This window comes from Oncorhynchus masou, chromosome 5 (assembly GCF_036934945.1).
Source record: "Oncorhynchus masou masou isolate Uvic2021 chromosome 5, UVic_Omas_1.1, whole genome shotgun sequence".
In the NCBI taxonomy this organism is placed as follows: domain Eukaryota; kingdom Metazoa; phylum Chordata; class Actinopteri; order Salmoniformes; family Salmonidae; genus Oncorhynchus; species Oncorhynchus masou.
In genome coordinates this window covers 25,681,414-25,708,826 of record NC_088216.1, presented here as the reverse complement: position 1 = coordinate 25,708,826, position 27,413 = coordinate 25,681,414, and the positions used below count along the sequence as shown (strand labels likewise).

At 45.2% G+C, this 27,413-nt stretch overlaps 1 pseudogene; it reads left to right on the top strand.

The window, feature by feature from the left end:
• Positions 1 to 710: 710 nt before the first annotated feature.
• Positions 711 to 27,413, top strand: part of LOC135537961 (serine/threonine-protein kinase N1-like) — a 55,611-nt pseudogene continuing 28,908 nt past the window's right edge.

The window sequence follows — 27,413 nt, the reverse complement described above, 5'->3', positions numbered from 1 at the left end:
AAAGGGGATAACTGGTTGCACAGCTGAATGCATTTAACCCAACCCCTCTGAAGCAGTTGTTGTTGGGGGTTAAATGCCTTGCTCAAGGGTAGAACGGCAAATTTTTCCACCTTGCCGGCTTTGGAAGTCGAACCAGCAACCTTTCAGTTACTGGCCCAACACTCTTAACCTCTAAGCTACCTGCTGCCCAGTAGAGTGCATCTCTCTCTCACTCACACACACACACACACACACACACACACACACACACACACACACACACACACACACACACACACACAGACACACAGACACGTATTGACCTAATGGCTTGTTGGTGCCCCATTATGGAATTTGCTTAATGTAGGCTAGTATATATCCACTATATATTTGGGTTTGTTTTCAATATTAGATAATGAGTTTAGATTTGTGAAATTAAATACTTTACAGTCATATACTTTTGATTCTACTGTAACTGTACTCCATTTATCTTCTGGTTGTGATTACATGAGCACATTACATGAGCACATTATTACATTATTACTTGTAAAGCAGAGTAATACCAATAACAGTTGTTTTGTGTCTGGCTAAATTGCAAATTTGGTATAGGGGAAAGATAAGCAACAGTGTTCATTCGGAGAAGTTGGAGATGACAAATCCATGGTCTGGACATGGTCACATGATACCTTGGGCGCGCTCATGCTACCTACCGTACACGTTGTGCCAGCGCATCCGCGCGCAGCTCCATCAGAAAAAAGTGTAGCCTCTCGCTCAAGCCATCATCGGCAATGCGCGGACAGACAAGGCGATATTCCTCTGCCCTCCAAAACCGAACGAAGAGCAAACAACAACGCTTTTACCGGTGACACCCTTCGGTCATTCGGTACTTTGCTCGAGGGAAGCATAAGGTCGTCTCGTTTGAAAGAAGGCTTTTGTTGCATGTGATACTTGGGAGACTGACGCGTGTTTCACGGATGTTACTACGAAGACGGGGCTCGACAGTTTTTCTGCCTCTGTAGCGTTTTATGTTAGCAATGGATCTCTATCCCTCTTCGGAGTGTTACGCGGATAGGGACGGAGTCGTGCCGTCTGTTCCCCTTGTGCTCTAGCTGTTGATAGCTAGCCTTCAAAGAAAAGAACAATGAGCTGAATCAAACAGTTTTGTTTTAAGCTTTTATTGTACGCGGGAACAGTGTGTATTTGTTGAACGAACCATTAGTCGGAACAACTAGAAAAACATTTTGGGATCACCAGCTTCTTTGGGCAGTTGAGGCGACACAACAATGGGATTATTTTTGACCATTGGTTGAGAATTGTTTTTAAAAGTTCCTTTATCTCAGACAATATAGTGGTGAGGTTTGTGTACAGAGCACACATTTGAGCGACAATTGGATGGATTGATAATCTAGCTGCCTAAATTCATTTTGAGTACTCCGGACAATCGCATATGTCCAGTTGGTCTGGTCTAGAACGGCATCATCACTGGAACACGACACAAAGAACAACGATGGCGAATGACTCGATACAAGTAAGTTGTTACGTTGCTGTTACAGTGTAATGACAACGGTGCTATAATGTACGTTATCAATAGCTGGGGTATCTACCATTAGACATCAATGGAAACTCAATGCGGTGTTCTATTTTCTATTGCTAAATAATCATTGATCTGGATTTACGACGATGCAGTACGCTCTTTGTGCTCTGTATTTTGTCAATACACTTGTGGTGTCCTGCATTGTAACCTTGGCATGTTTCCCCATTGGTTCCTCATTGCAGCCAAATGCATATGCTAGGAGCTCCTGGCCGGGCGAGCACAATACTGGGCGGGTGTTTGACACACACTTAAACACACAAACACAAATACACACATCCCAGTGGACCTCACCAGTTCTCAGAACCATCTAGAGTCTGAGAAGAACCAATAGCAGTTACAAGGTTCCCAACCTTTTTGGAATGGACTCTTTTCAAGAAGGGGGGGGACATGTTTGTGTCAACCGTCATTATTGCTAACTCCTTTCTGACAGTTTGAGTAATGCGCTTCGACTATAGCAAGCACTTTGAAGAATATTAAGGAGAATGTGAAATACGAAAAGGAAATTCACACCACTAAAGTGACTGACATTGAGCTGGGGTAATTTTGTCATTTAGACTACTTTACTTGACTGTATCCTGATGCAGGATTTGACAGAGTTGGTGCAATGATTTCTGTATTTGAACATCAAGACTGATGTTCTTTACAGTGGGGGTTATGAACAACTCAGCACAGGTGTCACCACCACTCACAAAGACACTAAGTTCCTCTTGCCTCTGCTCTAGTTTAGTGACAAGTAAGCAGTCGGCCCTCTTTTTACCCCAACATTTACCTCGTGCGTGTCAGCAAGTCATGAACCCAACTCTGAAGTGTGTTGAATAAAGCTTCCTGTTTAAGTGCTGCTTTCCCATCTGACTGTTGATAAAGCTCTGTTCCTTCACCCTTCTTTACTAACTAGTCTTGATGATGTCATCGAGTCACACTGCTTGCCACATGGGTTTGCTGTACTATTGAACATCTTTTTTCACACTCTGTTATCAGGGCTGATTTATTCATTCACATTTTCAAATCTATTCCAAGTTCTCTCATTTGTTGGAACTTAAATAGTCTTCCCCCAAATAGGCCTAACTGGCTTACGATTCCATACTTTGCACAGTAGCCAATTATTTGTATAGCGACAGTACAAGATAATACTAGAAAGAAGTACCAGGCAGGAGGTAGTCACCTCTCTCTCACGGGGTCGGTTTTTCCCGTCTTCATAGCCTCGGCAGGTTCACACACAATGGAGGAGGGCACAGCTGAGAGAGTGCAAGCTTGGGGGACTGACTCAAGCCACAGTGACGAAGTGGGAACTCTGGTTTGGAGGCACAGACAGGGAGCCATTATCCCCTCAGCCAACACGTACACTGGTCTGGTCTGGTAACTCAAACTGAAGGCCTCTGCTGGCCTGGCAGTTGATCAAATCTGTCATAATCAGACTCCAATGTCTTCGGTGGTGGGGAGGTTTAGCTTCTTCACAGCACACCTTTATGTTTCCCACACACACAGGAAGACTGATACAAAATAAGCCGATAATAAGAATCTGAACCTAAACAGCATCACACTTCCTCCTAAAGGTCAGGGGGAACCAGAATGGAGCGGGGCACAGGGATGTTTGCTAGTGAGAGCAGACATTTTAGAAGGGAGAACGTTGGATTAAATATCCCTAAACATACATTCATCTCTACTTTTTTTCAGTTTTGCATGTTCACACACACACACTAAAGACCGACACTCAGGGTAATGCTTACAGATCGTTCACTTAAACAGCTGCATGACGTAATGAGACGACTATGCACATATCTCAAGCTTTCTCAGCAAGCCAAGGCCCTGTGGCCATGTAGGCAGACTCACACTAGCTAATGCATTAGGCCGTCATTGTAACATAAGAATTTGTTCTTTACTGACTTGCCTAGTTAAATAAACAACATGCTACCAGAGACAATGAGAGCCACGCTGTTCACAATTGATTTGCTTAAGCTACTTCTTTGATTATTTTTATTTTGTATTTAAGAGGAATAGGCCTTATGCTCTCGATTTATAGGAGAATGGTATTTCCTTGTTGACTCTTATCCGCAGAACTTTTCTTGTTAACTGAGACATTCCCACGCACAGGACTGTGTCCTTACTGGCTGTCACTGACTGCCCCCATTTGATGTCCCTATTGGCTATCTTTGATCTTGGCTCTTGCTGGTCGACACAGTCCATGCACTGTTTTCTAACTGGCCACTGTCAGACGGTGTCTCCATGCGGTGTCCATGCTGGCTGTCTGTGTCCCACTCCCAGTAGCACAGTGTGAGTGTGATGGTGGTGGGGGTGGGGGTGTAAAGGGCATTATGCTGATGATGAGGTTCCATAGCAGCACAATAGCCCCCATTGTCCTGACTGCAGCCCCAGATCACATTCACCAATGCACTGTGTTTCCCCATCCTGTCCTGGTTGGCCACACCTTCACGAATAGGTTAAAGCAAGGCCCCATGGTGTGGCATCATGGCTGTGTTTGTTTGTTTTGTGTGGGAGTTTGTGTGTTTGTCAATGGCCCACAGGTCGAGGTGGAGTACTGGCTTTTGTGTTGACATGCTTTCACGTGTGAGTGTGTATTTGGGTAGATGTGTGTGTGCTCTGAGTGTGTCGTTTGTGTAGATGTGTTTGCCTATTTGGGCCATCTGATTTGTGTAGGGAAGCCCTCGTTTTGTGTGTGCATGTGTGTCCAATGTCCATACACGTGCCCCTGCGTATTTTGTCCTATGTCGCTCCCTGCCATCCCCTGTGCGAACATCCTGCCGTCCTCATGACCTCGCCAGTCTGTTGCAGCCCCTCCCTCCCCTGTCCCAACCTCATCCACAGTTCACACACTGCCATGACATCACCTCTCCACTTTCCTCTCCTCTTTCCTCTTTCTCTTATGCTATACACCGTGGCCAGACTTTGTGTGTGTCTGTCCACTCACAGGCAGTGGAGCCTCTGATGGAACATGGTCATACACCAGCTGCTCTCCCCGTCTCTGTTCTTTCGCTGACTCCTCGTTTTTCCACACTGAGTATGGAGGGATGGGGCCTCAGGATCTTATCCAATGGGTATAATTAGATAACAGTAGTCTTTTTTTATTGGGATAGTTCAGGATTTTGGCAGTGAAGCCCTTTGTCCACTTCCCCAGTCAGATGAACTTGTGGATACCATTTTCATGTCTCTGCGGGCAGTTTGAAGGAAGTTGCTAACTTAGCTTCAGCGCAATGACTCAAAGACTGTAGACTTCGCCATTGCGCTAAGCTGTTTCCATAGACTTCTAGTCATTGCTCTAACGCTAGTTAGCATTGGCCCACGAAACTACTTCTAACTTTCTTCATAATGTTATCCACAAGTTCATCTGTCTCTGGGAAAGTAGATAAATCCCAAACTATCCATTTAAGCACTTTTACAGCAGTTTGTCACTGTGTCGTTAGACATGTTCGGTGTTGGTTTTCCCACTGTTAGCCTATTTGTTTCACTTCAGGGCAGATCGTGTGACTGTGTGTCCGATTTTATCTTCAAAGGTGCAGGACGTTAGTTGCACTACTTCAGCAGAGTAAAGCTCAAATCAGACGTCTATATCCCAGATGGGCTTTTTCATAACTGCTATGGATTGTGTACATTGCATGGTAGGAGGGGTATTATATATTGAAGGGAAGTAAACATTGAAATTGTGTTTGGGTTGTTCAGTCAGGGCTGTAAATATGATTTTGAGTGTGTGTGTGTGTCACCCACTCTCAGTCCCCTGTCTACTCTTTGGCGATGAGGGTATACATGACTAGGGAGTAAGGCCTCTCTCTTTAAACAATCCTCTTATTTGAATCTACTACAGATCAGGTTACACAGATGACATTTAGAGAGAGAGGCTGGTTCACTCTGTAACAGTTCTCGTCTGGTGAAGGAGAAGCGGACCAAAATGCAGCGTGGTATTTTTGATACATGTTTAATGACGACAAAAAAACATAAACAATACAAAAACAACAACAACCGGACCGTGAACCTATACAACCTATCTGGTGACAACAAACACAGAGACAGGAACAATCACCCACAAAACACTCAAAGAATATGGCTGCCTAAATATGGTTCCCAATCAGAGAGAACGATAATCACCTGCCTCTGATTGAGAACCACCTCAGGCAACCATAGACTTTTCTAGACAACCCTACTAAGCCACAATCCCAATACTTACTAAAACCCCAAGACAAAACACACCACAATAAACCCATGTCACACCCTGGCCTGACCAAATAAATGCAGACAAACGCAATATACTTCGACCAGGGCGTGACACACTCAGTGTAAAAGAGCCCAGTGTTTGTTCTGTGGTCGAATGGAAAAAAATAATATATGAAGGTAAACATTGTAGAAAGATAACAAAATAATTGGATTCATTTCCTGTAAGATTATCACTATTCTCTACAACTATTTTGAAGAATTCTCTCACAGTATCACACACACTTGAATATCCACCTGCCTCTGAAATGGGCGTGGCTTGAGTCAGTTGGGTGGACAGTCGGAACACGCAGAGGACAGGAGGCAGGTGTATCAAGTGTGTTTACCTGGAGCTGTGCTGCCATGGCAATGCCTGTTGGGGGTGGATGAGCTCATAGTTTTATGCCTAGTCTACTCTGTGGTGTCTGACACACACGCACGTGCGCGCACTACCTGGCCCATTTACAGCAGATTAGAGGCCCCTTTGGGATGTCTTCCCATTCAGAGTCAATGGCGGGGTTAGTGGTTAAGGCGGGATGTGAAGCTACAGAGACTTAAACACTCTCAGAGATGGGAGACGAGCATATAGTGAGATGGGAGACGAGCATATTGTGAGATGGGAGACGAGGATAGAATGTGGTGGGAGACGAGGATGGAATGAGGTGGGGGACGAGGATGGAATGAGGTGGGGGACGAGGATGGAATGAGGTGGGGGACGAGGATGGAATGAGGTGGGGGACGAGGATGGAATGAGGTGGGGGACGAGGATGGAATGAGGTGGGGGACGAGGACGGAATGAGGTGGGAAGACCTTAAAAGGATAAGTTGCTTATGTAATGAATCATGATGTAATGTTTTTAAGCATTTTTATTACTTTACCACATAGTTCTAAAGGGTGGTCAGTTGTGGCTAAAATCTATCATTGGAAATAACATGGATGTGTGTCCAGCTAGCCGTAACCTCCCTAACTGTAATCCATCCTACGTAATGATTTGATGACTTCCCGTCCAACCCTCACTTCATACACCCTGTCATCCATTTTTGATTAGTAGAGAAATCCTCCCCACTCCCAACCCAAACCACATTTAACCGCCCGAAAACATGTTGATCTGCTCTCGACTCCTTGTTCTCATTCACTTCAACCATAATCTTATTTTACCATGTGATTATGTGTGTAATTTGGTTTTGCCTGCCATCATACACATGCGTATCTCTCCACCACTCAATCTATAGACAGGATCTCAGCTGTCACGCAACACACACACACAATCACAAAAACACGCAAACCGTCACACAAATGCCTTGGCTAAGAAGTTAGTGGCCATGACCCATAACTAAACCTTGATGCTATATTTACTGAATAAGGATTCAACAGGAAATTGAATCAGAGAACCAGTGTCCTCATCCCATTTAACAAGCTTTGGTCTCAGACCCTAAAATAGACCAAACGTTGAACCAATCTCTTCCACATCCTCTTACATGGTCCACAAATTGTTTCACTGTGGATGTGTCTGAAATGGCACCCTGTTGCCTATTCCCTATAGTGCACTGCTAGGGTGCTATTTCAGATGAAGCCTTTGTCTGGCTATACAAGTCCAACTACTATTATTAATCAATGTGTCACTCGAACCTCAGGGTCCATTCCTGCTGTGGTGTTGACTTGTCTCTGCAAGTCCGGGATTCAGTTCGCCACAGACCTGCTGAACTTGTCATGGAACCTGTAGCCTAACCTTAACGGTAACTGTTGTGATGCAATGTAAAGTATCGGCCCCCAGCCCACACAGTGCATTCTGAGCCATAAGCTTAATTGATCTTTAGTTTATAGGCTCTTTGCTCTACTAGGAGCTAAAATGAACAATGATCAATGCCATATGTAGGCTATTTTCTCTATCTTCCTAGTATTTGATAGCTCTCTTTTGCAGAGGTGCTCAAAGATATGTTCCATGTTAACTCTGATGAAATGTGTCTCTTGACTCTCTCCGGCGTTCAGACCATTGTGCTGTAACAGCCTACAATGTTGCTGATGTAGTGCTGCTGTCACTGTGCTGTTCATTTTGAAGAGCCGTGTCTTCTGCACGGGGCTCATGCCTTCTGGCCCTGCTGTTTCACTCTCACGCTCTGACACACACACACACACACACACACACGCACGCACACACACACACACACACGCACACACTAACACGCACACACTAACACACACACACACACACACACACACACACACACACACACACACACACACACACACACACACACACACACACACACACACACACACACACACACACACACACACACACACACACACACACACACACACACACACACACACTTGTATTCCTCCTGTGAGAGAGCTCTGCTATTCTCTGGCACAGTTGGAGCTCCCAGGCAGACAGGCAGTAGTTCTTCACAGTTGGAGCTCCCAGGCAGACAGGCAGTAGTTCTTCACAGTTGGCTGTTAGTCATGGTTCAGCACCACCACGTTGCAGCCCGCCACTCTCCTGGAAACGAACCTCCTATCACTTACTGTACACACATCCATGCACGCCACACACACATGAATATGCCTGCCACACAAGGACTAGTATTTTCTACTTGTGATCCAGCTGTTATTGAGGAGTCTTAAAACAACACAAGGACCTGAGCCCAGTCATCCAGCTGTGAACACACAGAAACACTGGGGAGGGTCATTCTAGTTACAGTACCAGTTTAAGAGGTCTGTTAGTGTGCACAAGACACACCACTACCCAGAGTGCTGTGGGGCGTAGTGACTCGGCAGAGGCGGAAGAGAGAGGAGTAGGTTAGTGTGTCCACCCCATACAGTATTCTCCATACAAATACCATGATGTAATGTTTTTAAGCATTTTATGACTTTATCACGTAGTTCTAAAGGGTTGTTAGTTAACCACATTTAACCACCCTGGAAGATGTTGATCTGTTCTCGGCTCCTTGTTCTCATTCCCTTCAACCATAATGTTCTTTTCCCATGAGATTATGTGTGTAATTGGTTTTGCCTGACATCATACACATGCCCATCTCTCTACCTCTCAATCTATGGACAGGATGAGTCTCAGCTGACACACACACACACACACACACACACACACAGTCATGCCTTGTTGTTTAAAAGCCAGTGGCCATGACCCATCACTACACTGTGACGCTGTATTGAAGTATCCTGCGGGACATTGAAGCAGAGAACCAGTGTCCTCATCCCATTAATACGCATTGGTTATTGGCACGAAAATAAACCCATCTCTTCCACGCCCACTTACATGTTCCAGAAATGGTTAGGCTTTGCATGCATGTGAAATAGCACCCTGTGGCCTTTCCCCCACAGTGAACTACAAGGGTGTCGTTTCAGACTCGCTTTGTTTTGTGTTTTTGCCTGAACAAAGCCTACTACTATTATTAAAGAGAGAATTATTATTTGGACATATAAATTAATTATCTGTATCCCCCCCCATGTTGTTTAAAAAAAAATAATATAGCTCTGTCTATGCATTTTGAGTGGTTACATTTCTCCAGGCCCATCCCTCAGCTATCTACCAAAACAATTTGTTGTTGTTTCAATGAAGGATTCTGGCTTTAACTAATGTGTCACTCAACCTCAGGATCCACTCCTGCTGTGGTGTTGACTTGTCTCTGCAAGTCCTGGATTCACTTAGCCACAGACGTCAGCCTAACTTTAAAGGGACATTTCAAAATGGTTAAACTTCATATTCATCATCTCCTGCACCACCACAACATCGACATATGTGATAATGGTTTATTTCTCTGTTTGGTAGTAAAAACCAGAGAGGAAGATACATGTTTCCAACTAATTGGTTGATGTCACTGGTAACCCCTCCTGTTTTTTATTACAAAACATAGAAACGTGACATTTTCACATATGTTGGGGGTGGTGCTGGAGATGAGGGCCCCCAGCCCACACAGTGCATTTTGAGTCGTAGGCCTCGTTGATCTGGAGTTCATCTGCTCTTTGCTCTACTAGGAGCTAACAGGATTAAAGCTCACTTTGTAGGGGACTAGTTTTACTAGAGAACATTGGTTATGTAAGTATTACCCCAGATTGTCCTTTATTCCAGACGGGATTCATTTTTTCCAAGCTACCCCCTATAATTAATTTTTTTCTCTCTCAATAAATGAACCATTATCACGGAAGCCTGGAGGTTTTTAGTCTAGGTGTGAAGATATTTCAACATGTCCAGGTGATAACAGGCTACACTGGTAGCTCGAGCTTGGCTTCCAAGTTTAAACCATACCAGAACTTCATTTTTGACTTGTTATCATAATCATTATTTTAGCGATCCGCACTAGAATTAGTCTTAAATGTCCCCCAGCTTGCACATGTGAGCTAAACAGTGCACTTGCACATGAGATGCATTTTCAGGCTATGGGTGAGACAGTGAACTGGTAATTTCTAAAAGTTTAGCTAAGTTAATGCTGCTTTGCGATCTATTAACAGCAAGGCAAATGCATTAAAAAGGGGCACAGTTTTTTTTTTTACTGAATCATTTGCCAATGTTGCATTAAATGGCACAAAACCTGTAAACAAAGGCATTCACTTTGAAAGGGGATACGTGTGGCCTTCATATATGTGACCGACCACCTCGATTCGGTCTCATGTCGCAAAATCTGAAATGATTTTTATTTTTTACATTGGGTAAAGGTAGAGACTCAGAGCTACGAAATGGTACATCATACACTACAGTTGAGGAACAATGGGAAAGTAATTCTGCTTTGAAAGTTGAAAAACTTGTGATCCCACTTTTGAGGAAATGGCCCTTAAATGTTTAGGTATACCTACTGGAGAGCTCTTCTTTGTCTACACCTATTCAGCATTGTTCACACCCTCTTAAGCCTTAGCCCCACCCATCTCTTTAAAGATGCGCATGCGAGGCAATGTGCTTAACAGGGTATGGTAGTGTAGTAAACTACCAAAGATTTCAAGACTAAAAGTGGTGAAAGTAGTAGCCTACAATAAGGAACAACTAGTCCTTGGCCAATATCTAGTCCTAGTCATCTAGTCCTTGGCCAATATCCTAATCTGACTTTGGTGCAGGTCATGTTATTCTTCACATTGGTATCTGGTAAACACATTTGTCACATTCACAAGATACAGAAGGTGTAAACGGTATAGTGAAATGGGAGGAGAACAGAAAATGATCAAATGTGTTAATATGAAAAATATAAGAGAAATCTATTGGTCTTGCAAATGTAATTTCCAAGCAGACTACAGAGTTTAACTTCCTCACTTGTTTCGCACACTGGTTTCCAGGCGAGCTCGCTCATTCCACCCACACTGCCACTCAGCCAGGCAGGTACAGAACTGACTGATTAGGCGCCGCCAAACGTCACATCGATCGCTAAAATACTGGGCGAATGTAGATCCAGGATATTGCAGGATATTGATGTTCATGAATGGGTTTTTCCAGACCCAAACGGGGATGTAGTGGAAGGTAAACTCTCTTTACGCACCTTTTTATTTGTGAAATAGCATTGACTCACCTTTTTGTATTTTGTTAATTATCGTTTACCCACTTTTTATTGCGTTCTCAGCGTTGATCAACACTCGGCGTCTTGAGCCGAGTTGTATTTGTGCCTACCTCTGCGAACGAGTGCAATCATGTTCGCTGCTCCCCCGGATTTGCCTTCTAAGCAGCGCATTCAGTCACCACTCTGTCCAACGGGAAACTCCACCCACGACATAGGCCGAGCGGTGAAACAAACTACCTTAACCCAGACCTACACTGGCAAGTAGCAGAGACGCCGCTGACAGGGAAGTTTTTTAATATCCCTTGACTCCTGCCGTGTCAACAGAACCACTGACTCTTGGAGAATGAGTGTAAAACTGGTAAATAGTCGCTGATATTTCAGTCCAGATGTCAAGGTAGCTCAAAGGCTCTGGCTATTAGCCAGGTAGCTAGCTATAACTAACTGGCTAGAAGGAGGAAGTTAGAAGCTAAAGTTGAACGGAGCCTGACCTCTGCAGGAGCAGTTGACTGAAATTAAGCTAGCTATAATCAAAAGATGGGCAAATATAAGTTCTCATAACACCTCATTGTCGAACATCTCATTCCAAAATAATAGGCATTAATATGGAGTTGGTCCCCGTTTTCTGCTATAACATCCTCCAGTCTTCTGGCAAGGCTTTCCAGTAGATGTTGGAACATTGCTGCGGGGACTTACTTTCATTCATTCAGCCATTCAGTATTAGTTAGGTCGGGCACTGATGTTGGGAGATTCGGCCTGGCACACAGCGTTCCAATTCATCCCAAAGGTGTTCACTTGGGTTGAGGTCAGGACTTTTTGCAGGTCAGTCAAGTTTTTCCACACCGATCTCAACAAAACATTTCTGTATGGACCTTGCTTTGTGCACGGGGGCGTTGTCATGCTGAAACAGGAACGGACCTTCCCCAAACTTGCCACAAAGTTGGAAGCACAGAATCATCTAGAATGTATGCTGTAGCGCTAAGTTTTCCCTTCACGGGCCTCCCGAATGGCGCAGTGGTCTAAGGCACTGCGTTGCAGTTGCTAGCTATTCCACTAGAGATCCTGGTTCGAGTCCAGGCTCTGTCACACCCGGCCATGGTCGGAAGACCCTTGGGGCGGCGGCGCACAATTGGCCCAACGTAGTCCGAGTTAGGGGAGGGTTTGGCCGGCAGAGATGTTCTTGTCCCATTGCGCTCTAGTAACTCCTGTCACATGCACGCTTACACGGTCGCCAGGTGTTAACTCCGTCACATTGGTGTGGATGGCTTCCGGGGTTAAGCGGGCTTTGTGTCAAGAAGCAGTACGGCTTGGTTGGGTTGTGTTTCGGAGGACACATGGCTGTCAACCTTCGCCTCCCCCGAGTCCGTCAGGGAGTTGCAGCGATGGGACAAGACTGTAACTACCAATTGGATGTCATGAAATTGGGGAGGGAAAGGAGTAATAAAAAATATTTCCCTTCACTGGAACTAAGGGGCCTAGCTTGAACCATGAAAAACAGCCCCAGACCACCAAACTTTACAGTTTACAGTGGCACTATGTATTGGGGCAGGTAGCGTTCTTCTGGCATCCGTCAAACACAGATTTGTCTGTCAGACTGCCAGATGGGGAAGCGTGATTCATCACTCCAGAGAACGCGTTTCCACTGCACCAGTGGCAGTTAGCTTTACACCACTCAGCATTGCGCATGGTGGTCTTAGGCTTGAGTGTGGCTGCTCAGCCATGGAAACCCATTTCATGAAGCTCCCGACGAACAGTTATTGTGCTGATGTTGCTTCCGGAGGCAGTTTGGAACTCGGCAGTGACAGATGATTTTTAGTTACTATGTGCTTCAGCACTTGCCAGTCCCGTTCTCTGAGCTTGTGTGGCCTACCACTTTGCCGCTGAGCCAGTGTTGCTCCTTGACGTTTCCACTTCACAATAACAGCACTTACAGTTGACCAAGGCAGCTCTAGCAGTGCAGGAATTTGACAAACTAACTTGTTGAAAAGGTGGCATCCTATGATGGTCACTGAGCTCTTCAGTAAGGCCATTCTACTCCCAATGTTTGCCTATGTAGATTGCATGGCTGTGTGCTCAATTTTATACATCTTTTCATGGCACGGGGTGTGGCTGAAAATCCGAATCCACTAATTTGAAGGGGTGTCCACATACACAAAAGTATGTAATGGAGAATTGATTGACACGAACAATCAAATGCAAACAATTCACAAATTAGGTTATGAGACTATCAATGTGCACAAATTGGTGGGAGAGAGCGCATTCTGGAGAGAGACATGCATTTACATTTAAGTCATTTAGCAGACGCTCTTATCCAGAGCGACTTACAAATTGGTGAATTCACCTTCTGACATCCAGTGGAACAGCCACTTTACAATAGTGCATCTAAATCATTAAGGGGGGGTGGTGGTGAGAAGGATTACTTATCCTATCCTAGGTATTCCTTGAAGAGGTGGGGTTTCAGGTGTCTCCGGAAGGTGGTGATTGACTCCGCTGTCCTGGCGTCGTGAGGGAGTTTGTTCCACCATTGGGGGCCAGAGCAGCGAACAGTTTTGACTGGGCTGAGCGGGAACTGTACTTCCTCAATGGTAGGGAGGCGAGCAGGCCAGAGGTGGATGAACGCAGTGTCCTTGTTTGGGTGTAGGGCCTGATCAGAGCCTGGAGGTACTGCGGTGCCGTTCCCCTCACAGCTCCGTAGGCAAGCACCATGGTCTTGTAGCGGATGCGAGCTTCAACTGGAAGCCAGTGGAGAGAGCGGAGGAGCGGGGTGACGTGAGAGAACTTGGGAAGGTTGAACACCAGACGGGCTGCGGCGTTCTGGATGAGTTGTAGGGGTTTAATGGCACAGGCAGGGAGCCCAGCCAACAGCGAGTTGCAGTAATCCAGACGGGAGATGACAAGTGCCTGGATTAGGACCTGCGCCGCTTCCTGTGTGAGGCAGGGTCGTACTCTGCGGATGTTGTAGAGCATGAACCTACAGGAACGGGCCACCGCCATGATGTTGGTTGAGAACGACAGGGTGTTGTCCAGGATCACGCCAAGGTTCTTAGCGCTCTGGGAGGAGGACACAATGGAGTTGTCAACCGTGATGGCGAGATCATGGAACGGGCAGTCCTTCCCCGGGAGGAAGAGCAGCTCCGTCTTGCCGAGGTTCAGCTTGAGGTGGTGATCCGTCATCCACACTGATATGTCTGCCAGACATGCAGAGATGCGACATGCATTGTGCATCTTGGCCACACTCCTCTTCCTCTTGGACTGTGACATCCCCCAGCCTCCAATGGTTTAGTCTCGGCCTCCGCAATGGATTAGTTCACTGAGATGGGTGCGAATAAGACAGGTGTCTCTAGTTTCATTTAAAAAAAATATATATATATTTGCTACTGATAGGCTGTTGGTCGGCCAAGATTTTCTTTGTCTATCGACCAAGCAATCGACCATTTGACTAATTGCGGTCAGCCCTAATTGTTCAAAAAATATTATTTGGTCAACAGTAATAGCCTATGCATTTAGTTGAATCCTGTTTATAAAAGTATCTGCCTGTCCCTGTTTCACTGTTGGCTGCTGACTCTCACTCCCTCTCTCCACTGTGCACACGGAGGAGGGAAAGATGCATTCTGAGAAGCACATGAACATTGCTCAAAATGCTATTGCTGGAAAGAGACCGTTTTCAAAGCCACTGCTGTTGTTCTATTACAGAGAGGAGTCACAGCTTTCTGTGAGTATATCATGTATGTCTCACCACCTTTTAATATTGAGTTCATGGCACCACTTTACAACTGGAGTAGGCTGTAGTGGGTTTGATGAAGAGATCCACCAATATAACATTTTTGGCCAATACCGATCTCCAATATCTTTCTTGCAGAAAAAAAAAGATACAGATAACATTTTTAGTGGCCTTTTTAAGCTTTCTAGTACAGTTAATTAGTTAACATACACACGGCATCTGTCAGGACATACCCTGCTTGGCTTGGGGCAAGCCAGCAGTGGGATGCAGGGTGGTATGCTCGAAATCAAATTCATGTATTGTGTTAGAGATTTCATGGTACTTGTATCTAAACCAGAGGTATCAAACATATGGCCCGTGGGCCGGTGGTTTGAGTAAAAAGCGGCCAAACGTTGCTCAATTGATATCAAGGGACCAAACGTGTGCCCGGATATTTTTATTATTATAGCTGGAATGAAAACAAAACAAAATATCTTCATGGATTCTGCTTAAAACGGCAATACAAAGATACTCCAAGTTTATTTCTTAAATTTGAGGAAAGAACATTTAATGTAAGCACCGCATAAAATTTAGGAGCACCAGAAAGACAGGATTTTTTTCAAGGAAAAACTGTGTGTCACTAGTGAAAGGAGGATAAACTGCACTGATTCCAGCAAAAACAAATGCCTGGACACTGAAGATTGAGCTGCCTCATGCTAGCCAGCTGGAAAACAACCGCAGAAGACACATTTTCAGTGTATTGATATTTAGCTATGTTATAATCGATTGTAGGGCTGTAGCCACTGAATTCTGGTAGTTGTCACTTGAAAGGAAAAACATCTATCAGAATTTGCCGCTGACGCAGCGCTGCCTCTCACCCCAAGCATTGCCTCTGTGAACTGTCCATGCTAATTGGGAACCTTGGGACGTCCCTACCCCCATTGAAGTTTACATTTTGAAAATGGTTACGGTAAAGGTCAAGATTCGGGTTTTGGTAAGGGTTATGGCTAGGGTTGGGATTAAGCAGCCGCTCTCACAATAATTGACCGTTAATGTATGCATATGGGTGTTTTGAATTAATCGTCATCTTAGAAAGCGCTGTCCATTTCGCTGTGCGACCATGTCTTACACTCAGTTTCAACTAGGATTTGAATATTTCCCCTGTATTTTACAAATGTTCCATCCCGAGAATAAATCACTTTTCTCCCACGTAACCCGGTATTCCCTGCCAAAGCCAGAAATGTAATTCAAAAGCATTATAAAGCATATAATAGGCCTATGTCTGGATTTGATTAGAGCTTTGATCTAAAATTCAATCCTGATGCTACCTGAACCTGATGAGCCCAACATTAAAGGCATTTTATTAGCCCTACATTAGACACATTTTATTAGCCCTACGTTAAAGACATTTTATTAGCCCTACATTAGACACATTTTATTAGCCCTACGTTAAAGACATTTTATTAGCCCTACATTAGACACATTTGATTAGCCCTACATTAGACACATTTGATTAGCCCTACATTAGACACATTTGATTAGCCCTACATTAGACACATTTGATTAGCCCTACATTAGACACATTTTATTAGCCCTACGTTAAAGACATTTTATTAGCCCTACATTAGACACATTTGATTAGCCCTACATTAGACACATTTGATTAGCCCTACATTAGACACATTTGATTAGCCCTACATTAGACACATTTTATTAGCCCTACATTAGACATATTTTATTAGCCCTACATTAGACACATTTGATTGTCCCTACATTAAATACATTTGATTGTCCCTACATTAAATACATTTGATTGTCCCTACATTAAATACATTTGATTAGCCCTACATTAAATACATTTGATTAGCCCTACATTAGACACATTTTATTAGCCCTACAAGTTGGATACTACTAAAGCCAGGGTGCATAAGAGGAGATTACTGTGACTCAATGGTCACGTTGAATTTAACTACGGCCATGACTGCCGGTGTGCCGGTAATACTGTCACCGCAACAGCCCTACTCTCACACAGCTAGTTAGTTGGCTAGATGGGGGCGGCGTAACATGAATTTGTGTCCCTGGCGAGGGACAACCCCATACATCAAAACGTATCTGCGAAACGCTACTTTGTAACCTGCTATGTTTTTTGTGTCTTTCTAAATGACAGAGCTTGAGTAATACTCTTCACAAAAAGCAAATATAACACACCAGATTTCCGGGGCTTCACTAAAGGGATTTAATGTTACCACAGAGTTGAACGTTCTTAGCACAGCACTTCACGTAACGGTAATGGCCAGTGTGCATTTTGGCACTTTATTGAGCTGGCAAGCTTCTATCTACGCAGCGCTCACCTTAGAAGCAGTAACAGTAAGTTCACAGTAGTTGACACTCCTCTCCGACTGGTGATGTTGTATTGGGTGATAGTGTCTAGTCTTGCTGTAGGGCGACAAGGAAAGACAAGCTTTATTTTTGTGTTCATTTTATCTGCATCTTATATAGGTCCTTTTCAGTGGATTAAACGGCAATACAAAAACATCCGCAAAAGGCTAATATCAGCCGACAATATTGGTCAACCGATAAATCGGTCGTGCTCTAATATGTAGATATCTGTGTTTTAGAAAGAATACTATAGTTCCCTTGACAGAGTAATGCTGAAAGTAAAAAATGGCTCAACTTACCCCACTCTCCCCGAGGCTAATATGCACAAAGATGCTGGAAATTCTCTGAAGAGCCAAAAATAAATCTGAGAATTCTGGATCCTATTTTGACAGGTTGCACATCAAAATATAGCATACGTTTTCTGGATATTTTAGATGAAATAGTTGACATTTTTAATCATAAGCTACCATCGCAGTTGTCTTACTTGGCATTGGGGGAAAAAATTCTAGAGCCTTGCCTCTAATGTAAAGTAACTGTCCATTAAATCATTTTTGAATTGTTGTATTTGTTGTTGTCGAGCAAAATCATTACATTTATCGCATTATGACTTTTTGTCCATATCGCCCAGCACTACACACACACACACACACACAGCTCTAACACACACACACACACAGCTCTAACACACACACACACACACACGCACTACACACACACACGCACTACACACACACACACACACACACACGCACTACACACACACACGCACTACACACACACACACACACACACACACACACACACACACACACGCACTACACACACACACGCACTACACACACACACGCACTACACACACACACGCACTACACACACACACACGCACTACACACACACACTACACACACACACACACGCACTACACACACACACTTCTATTCTCCCTTGTGAGAGATCTCTGCTATCCTCTGGCACAGTGTGGGCTCGCAGGCAGGCCGACAAGCAGTAGGTCTTCTCAGTTGGCTGGTAGTAACGGTTCAGCAGCACTGTGTTGCAGCCAGCCAGTTCTGTTGGAAACTAACCTCGTCCTCTCTCTTCCTCCCCTTCCTCGTGCGTTACTGGGTAGTGGTGTGTGTGCCCTCTGTTCAGTATAGGCCTACTCTACCAGGGGAATCAACCCTGAGCCACCCTGGTAAAGCTTAGTGTGGTGATCTCCAGGATTCACACACAAACTCAGCAGAAAAAGTCACATCCCTTTTTCAGGTCCCTGTCAATTCAAAAATGTTTCGTAAAAATCCAAATAACTTCACAGATCTTCATTGTGAAAGGGTTTGAACACTGTTTCCCATGCTTGTTTAATGAACCACAAATAATTAATGAACATGCACCTGTGGAAGGGTCGTTAAGACACTAACAGTTTACAGATGGTAGGCAATTAAAGGTCAGTTATGAAAACTTAGGACACTAAATAGGCCTTTTTACTGACTCTGGAAAAACGCCCAGGGTCCCTGCTCATCTTCGTGAACTTGCCTTAGGCATGCTGCAAGGAGGCATGAGGACTGCAGATGTGGCCGGGCAATAAATTGCAATGTCCGTAATGTGAGACGCCTAAGACAGCGCTACATGGAGACAGGACTTACAGCGGATCGTCCTCGCAGTGGCAGACCACGTGTAACAACACCTGCACAGGATCGGTACATCCGAACATCACACCTGCGGGACAGGTACAGGATGGCAACAATAACTGCCCGAGTTACACCAGGAACGCACAATCCCTCCTTCAGTGCTCAGACTGTCCGCAATAGGCTGAGAGAGGCTGGACTAAGGGCTTGTGTAGGCCTGTTGTCACCAGACATCACCGGCAACAACGTTGACTATGGGCACAAACCCACCATCGCTGGACCAGACAGGACTAGCAAAAAGTGCTCTTCACTGACGAGTCGCGGATTTGTCTCACCGGGAGTGATGGTCGGATTCGCGTTTATCGTCGAAGGAATGAACGTTACACCGAGGCCTGTATTCTGGAGCGGGATCGATTTGGAGGTGGAGGATCTGTCATGGTTTGGGGCGGCATCATCGGACTGAGCTTGTTGTCATTGCAGGCAATCTCAACGCTGTGCGTTACAAGGAAGACCTCCTCCCTCGTGGTACCCTTCCTGCAGGCTCATCTTGACATGACCCTCCAGCATGACAATGCCACCAGCCATACTGCTCGTTCTGTGCGTGATTTCCTGCAAGACAGGAATGTCAGTGTTCTGCCATGGCCAGCGAAGAGCTTGGATCATAATCCAAAAGAGCACGTCTGAGACCTGTTGGATCGGAGAGTGAGGGCTAGGGCCATTCCCCCCAGAAATGTCCAGGAACTTGCAGGTGCCTTGGTGGAAGAGTGGGTTAACATCTCACAGCAAGAACTGGCAAATCTGGTTCTGTCCATGAGGAGGAGATGCACTGCAGTACTTAATGCAGCTGGTGGCCACACCAGATGCTGACTGTTACTTTTGATTTTGACCCCCTTTGTTCAGGGACACATTATTCCATTTCTGTTAGTCACATGTCTGTGGAACTTGTTCAGTTTATGTCTCAGTTGTTGAATCTTATGTTCATACAAATATTTACACATGTTAAGTTTACTGAAAATAAACGCAGTTGACAGTGAGAGGACGTTTCTTTTTTTGCCAAGTTTATTATGCACTTTCTGTACACACATCCATGCACACCACACACACATGAATATGCCTGCCACACAAGGACTAGTATTTTCTACTTGTGATCCAGCTGTTATTGAGGAGTCTTTAAAACAACACAAGGACCTGAGCCCAGTAGTCCAGCTGTGAACACACAGAAACACTGGGGAGGGTCATTCTAGTTACAGTACCAGTTTAAGAGGTATTGCTCGCACACACACACACTATTACCCAGAGTGCTATGGGGCGCAGCGAGTTTAGTGTGTCCACCCATACAGTATTCTCGATACAAATACCATTTCATTCAAGAGGTCTTACAGGAGTACACACACACACACACACACACACACGGCACTCCCTCAGAGGGCAGACCGGGGTACAATGAGGCCATTCACAGCGTTCCAGCTAAAGACCCAAGGCTAACGTGGCCCAGTGCTTACTGCTCACCCGCCCTCCTTCCCTTAATCCCACTTTCCTTGGCTTCTCCAGCTTCAGACAGTTGTGTGTATCGTCTCTTATTCTGCTGCTGTGTGTATCGGCACGCCACCACTGGCCCCGAGTTCTAAGGTGTGTGTGTGTGTGTGTGTGTGTGTGTGTGTGTGTGTGTGTGTGTGTGTGTGTGTGTGTGTCTGAGAGAAGTTCTGAATTTAGTAGACCTCAATAGGCACCAAAGACAGACTTGTAGTTGGTGCAGTGTTGTACAGGACACATGGTGTGTGTGAGTGAGAGAGAGAGAGAGAGAGACTCAGCTTAAGATGAAGAGGGTGTGACTGTTGTACCAGTTGAAAATAATATATGGCAGCTAGAAATCCCAACTGGATGGTCTTCAGAGGATAGATGGGAGAGGTTGAGGTCAAATATACTGTCCGTGAAATGTACGTAGTATGTATGAGCTGGAAGCGGAAGCCTAAGTGTTGTTGACCATTAGTTTACTCCAGTTAGAGGAGGGGTGGTAGGATTAGGGGAAAGTAAAGCTAACCAGTACTGAGCAGCTGGGTGGTGGTGATGTATTGCCTCACTTGCAGTGAACTCTCCTCCACCCAGCAACACAAGCTGCATTAACTCTGAATCCCACATCGCTTGCCTCCTTGTTCTCTCACTCTCCTCACTCTCCTCACTCACTCACTCACTCACTCACTCACTCACTCACTCACTCACTCACTCACTCACCTCACTCACCTCTCACTCACCTCTCACTCACCTCTCACTCACCTCACTCACTCAACTCACTCACCTCACTCACTCACCTCACTCACTCACCTCACTCACTCACTCACTCACTCACCTCACTCACTAGCTAACACGTGCTGAATTTGGTCTGATTCCCACTCTCCTCTCCCACACATCTCACACTCCCTTTAACAACTATTCTCCCCCCCCCCATTCTGTCTCATTGCCTTTGTCCCCGGGCCCCTTGCCAGAGTAAATCCTCCCCTCTCCCTCTGTCGCTCTGCTGTCAGGCCAGGGTGTAGGGCTACTGCTCTGAAGCCTCCATGTCCCACTGCCCTGCCCTGTCCTCCCTCTCAGATATACTGACGGCTTCAGTACAGCGGGAGAGGACATGAGGCTTATGGTAAAGTTCAAAAGTTGCTCTTCATCCCTTGTTCTGTCACTGTCTTTCTGTAGTCCTCCTTTTGTCTCCTTGTCGTCCCAACCGTCCTGTTCTTTGACTGCCCTCTGTTACAGGGGTTTTCCCGAGCCATGTTTACCAGTATCACCTCACCAGCTCTCTTTCTCCATCTGCTGAGCACCTCTCTTTCTCTGCTCTCTCTCTCTCTGGCTGTTTACAAGACCCAGCAGTCTCTTTCCTCTGATCCAATATATATCTATCTACCCCCCCCCAAACGCACTCATACTGTCTAGCTAACACATTCTGAATTTAGTCCTCTCCCACCCCTCTCTCTCTCCCACCTCTCTCTCCCACACTCGCACTGTCTCGCTAAAACATTCTGAATTTAGTCCTCTCCCACACCCCTCTCTCCCACACTCACACTGTCTAGCTAACACATGCTGAATTTAGTCCTCTCCCACACCTCTCTCTCTCCCACCTCTCTCTCCCACCCTCACACCTGGGTGTCTGGTTAGACTGTAAACGCTCCTTCCAGACACACATTAAGCATCCCCAATCCAAAATTAAATCTAGAATTGGCTTCCTATTTCGCAACAAAGCATCCTTCACTCATGCTGCCAAACATACCCTCGTAAAACTGACCATCCTACCGATCCTCGACTTCGGTGATGTCATCTATAAAATAGCCTCCAACACTCTACTCAACAAACTGGATGCAGTCTATCACAGTGCCATCCGTTTTGTCACCAAAGCCCCATACACTACCCACCATTGCGACCTGTACGCTCTTGTTGGTTGGCCCTCGCTTCATACTCATCACCAAACCCACTGGCTACAGGTTATCTACAAGTCCCTGCTAGGTAAAGCCCCGCCTTATCTCAGCTCACTGGTCACCATAGCAGCACCCACTCGTAGCACGTGCTCCAGCAGGTATATCTCATTGGTCACCCCCAAAGCCAATTCCTCCTTTGGTCGTCTTTCCTTCCAGTTCTCTGATGCCCATGACTGGAACGAATTGCAAAAATCTCTGTGTTGTATGTGTCGAATTGCTACGCTTTATCTTGGCCAGGTCGCAGTTGCAAATGAGAACTTGTTCTCAACTAGCCTACCTGGTGAAATAAAAACACTGTCTAGCTAACACATTCTGAATTTAATCCTCTATCTCACATTGTCTAGCTAACACATGCTGAAATTAGTCCTCCCACACCTCTCTCTCTCTCCCACTCCCTTGCACATGGTGAATTAAGTTTAGCAACCATTCTACCCATCTCCCCCCCTCTCTCATTCTGTCTCATTGCCTTTGTCCCCGGGCTCCTTGCCAGAGTAAATCCTCCCTCCCTCCCTCCCTCCCTCCCTCCCTCCCTCCCTCCCTCCCTCCCTCCCTCCCCCTCCCTCCCTCCCTCCCTCCCTCCCTCCCTCCCTCCCTCCCTCCCTCCCTCCCTCCCTCCCTCCCTCCCTCCCTCCGTCTCTCTCTGCTGTCAGGCCAGGGTGTAGGGTTACTGCTTTGAAGCCTCCATGTCCCACTGCCCTGCCCTGCCCTGTCCTCCCTCTCGGATGTACTGACGGCTTCGGTACAGCGGGAGAGGACATGAGGCTTATCGTGAAGTTCAAAAGTTGCTCTTCATATCCCTCGTTCTGTCACTGTCTGTCTTTCTATCGTCCTCCTTTTGTCTCGTCATCCCATCTGTCCTTTTCTTTGACTGCCCTCTGTAACAGGGGTTTGCCATCTCTCTCTCTCTTTCTCTCAAGACCTAGCACTCACATGCTTTTCTCAGTCTCTTTCCTCTGGCCCAATCTCTATCTATCTCTGTCTGTTCAGAGAGAAGGAGAGGTTCTCCCAACGAAGCCTTCTATGTGACAGGCCAGGAGAACCTCTCCTTCTCTTCCCAACCTTTAGTCACCTGTCTTCATCTCCTCTCAGCCTAGAGGAGTAAAGGACTGAGGAGGATAGTAAACGACACACGGTGACTCAGGAGACCGCTACCTGTAGAATATCAAAGTAAAACGCGTTAGAAGTAGACCATATTGAAGGACCTTATCACCTCCAGAAGTCTGTATTGTACTTTCTCCTTTGACGGTACATCCTACTACAGTAGAGGTCGACCGATTAATCTGAATGGCCGATTTAATTAGGGCCGATTTCAAGTTTTCATAACAGTCGGAAATCGTTATTTTTGGGTGCCGATCCCAAAAATTAAACAAAACTTTAAAAAATTATACCTTTTATTTAACTAGGCAAGTCAGTTTAAGAACACATTCTTATTTTCAATGACGGCCTAGGAACGGTGGGTTAACTGCCTTGTTCAGGGGCAGAACGACAGATTGTCAGCTCGGGGGATCCAATCCCGCAACCTTACAGTTAACTAGTCCAACGCAATAACGACCTGCCTCTCTCTCATTGCACTCCACAAGGAGACTGCCTGTTACCCGAATGCAATAAGCCAAGGTAAATTGCTAGCTAGCATTAAACTTATTTTATAAAAAATAATCAATCACAATCACTAGTTAACTACACATGGTTGATGATATTACTAGACATTATCTAGCGTGTCCTGCGTTGCATATAATCTGACTGAGCATACAAGCATACAAGTATCTGACTGAGTGGTGGTAGGCCGAAGCAGGCGCGTAAACATTCATTCAAACAGGACTTTCGTGCGTTTTGCCAGCAGCTCTTCGTTGTGCGTCAAGCATTACGCTGTTTATGACTTCAAGCCTATCAACTCCCGAGATGAGGCTGGTGTAACTGAAGTGAAATGGCTAGCTAGTTAGCGCATGCTAATAGCATTTCAAACGTCACTCGCTCTGAGCCTTCTAGTAGTTATTCCCCTTGCTCTGCATGGGTAACGCTGCTTCGATGGTGGCTGTTGTCGTTGTGTTGCTGGTTCGAGCCCAGGGAGGAGCGAGGAGAGGGACGGAGGCTTACTGTTACACGGGCACTACTAAAGTGCCTATAAGAACATCCAATAGTCAAATGTTAATGAAATACAAATGGTATAGAGGGAAATAGTCCTATAATTCCTATAATAACTACAACCTAAAACTTCATACCGGGAATATTGAAGACTCATGTTAAAAGGAACCACCAGCTTTCATATGTCCTCATGTTCTGAGCAAGGAACTGAAACGTTAGCTTTCTTACATAGCACATATTGCACTTTTACTTTCTTCTCCAACACTTTGTTTTTGCATTATTTAAACCAAATTGAACATGTTTCATTTACTTGAGGCTAAATTGATTTTATTGATGTATTATATTAAGTTAAAATAAGTGTTCATTCAGTATTGTTGTAATTGTCATTATTGCAAATAAGTAAAAATCGTCCGATTTCATTCGGCATCGGCTTTTTTTGGTCCTCCAACAATCTGTATCGGTGTTGAAAAATTATAATTGGTCGACCTCTATACTACAGTCCAGTGTACAGTATCCTGGTATCCACATGCAACGGAGCAAGTTATGTAGAGGGGTGTAGTGAGCCTATCTGCACTCCTAGTAGATGTGATTGCCTGCTAAGCCTGATCCCTCCCAGGTCCTGCTGCTGTCACCACACAGTACAGTTTCATCTACAGTAGGAAGCATAGATATGGTGGACTTGCATCATATATCCCCAATAGAAGTTAGCCTGTGGTTGTGGTTGCCTGCTAGGCTAGCCCTGGTCCATCCCAGGTCTTGCTGACGTCACCACACAGGCATCCCAGGAATCCACACCTCCAGATGTTTCTATGTATGACTCATGATTCAGAGAGGAGGGGGGGTGTATTACTCTGTTCAGTTCAGTGCAGGCTGGAGGATTAACTCTGGGCTTGTCATTCCAATTAGGAGCACAGTTCATCCCAGTCTCTTCCACTAGCAGACGCAGTAACGCTGCAGCTAGCTCGCACTGGTTTATTCATAACTAGTCTCTATAATTAATCTTTCCCCCCTACTTAGTGCAGAGAGAGAGAGAGAGAGGGAGATTTAGTTCAGTTCAGGTTCACACACTGACTTATCTGGTACAGTGAGTGAATTGCACACTTAGGCCTATATTAATAATGCTTATGAGAATTGTCTGTTCATAGAGATATCGTGGGAACAGAAACATCCTGCTATATGTAATTTTCGTCAGCTGGTTATAACAAGTCACAATTCTTCTGTTTTTAGGCCCTATATGTTATTCTTATACAATAGTGTATTGTTGTGGTTGAGAGGAGACATAGAGAGGGGAGTTGTGTGGCTCCCTCAGGGCCTTGTGGGCCAGACTTCTAACTAACAGAGTAAGAGAGAACGTAGGGATGTGGGGGAGGGAGAGCGGGAGCCATCCAGGTTTCAGTCTGTATGTTTACTCGATAATAAAGTCAATGTTCGGTCGAGACAAACCACAGATGTAGAGTTCTGGCATAGAGTCCTCGACTAACCTGTACCCTCACACATTGACTCTGTACCGGTACCCCCTGTATATAGCCTCGTTATTGTTATCTATATTTTTTGTTACTTTTTGATTGATTATTTTTTTTTTTTACTTTAGTTTATTTAATAAATATTTTCTTAACTCTTTCTTGAATTGCATTGTTGGTTAAGGGCTTGTAAGTAAGCATTTCACGGTAAGGTCTACCTACACCTGTTGTATTTGGCGCAAGTGACAAATACAATTTGATTTGATTAGAGAGCACCCATCGAGATAGTCAATGTTTTAATATTGTCTGTCTTGGTGAAAGACTGTTTAACCCTATCTAAAATGTATCCTTGATGCTGCTGTTCCCCCATTCTCTTCACTCTGATGCTGTTTATTATTTGTGACTCCTAGCTATCCAGGAAGTCTCAGGAGTGTGTTGTTGAACTTAATTGGTTTTCTGTTGTAGAGCAGTACAATAGTAGAGGATTGGTTCTCCTGATCTCCCCCAATGTGTCAACGTGACCTGGACTCAGACAGAACACAGGACCTATGTAATAGTCAATCATATTTAATAGTCAATCACTCCATTAAATCTTCATTCAAGTCAGGCCTCCCAGACAGCACATTGTGCGTGCACAAAAACAGACATACGCGCGCACACACAGACTGTGTGTCTCTGTGTTATTGTGCCCTGGGGTTGTCTTTGTCTGTGGTTAGGTCTTGCATGTCTGTGTTTATCAGTGTACAGTATTTGATATTAGGTACAAGCATATAAAATGGATTTAACATAGTTACTTTATACAGGACTTCTGCCAAACTCCATTTGGCATTGTGTGCGCGCGCACACACACACACACACATTGGGGTGTGTAAGGCCTGTGCATCCACTTGTCACTGCTCTGTTGGCTACACTAGTTTCCCGCCTCATCACTGCGGAGTGAATGCAGCTTTCACAGGTGTCTAGTAGTGGGACACACAGCACGGACATGGTGTAATAGCATGTAAGGGCCCTCCAGGGAGAGATTCTACCCTAATGGCTGGTCTAGGATCAGCTGTTACTACCTCTGCCATCTGTTATCATAAGGACGAACATGACAAGACCTGTCTTGGAACAGAACTGAGGCCATATTTACTACGTTGTGCAGCATACTGTGGCATAGGCCTATATCTGATTCTTCATGAACAGTGTTAATTCAACAAGACCGCCAACATGCCTTCACAGCAGGAAACCTTCCACCACGTGTCAAGTTCAACTAATCCTGCCCTCCGATGTATTAGCCTACTGACTCCAGGCCTTGGGATTATTGACAGGTGTCTAGCCCACTCACTGACTCAGCATGGGAGAGAGTCGGTGAGTGATGGACAGGCTGGTGTGGAGAGCCACGGGCTCAGCTGGCGGTGTGTGTGTTATACTGTTGCAACTGCTGCCAAGGCCT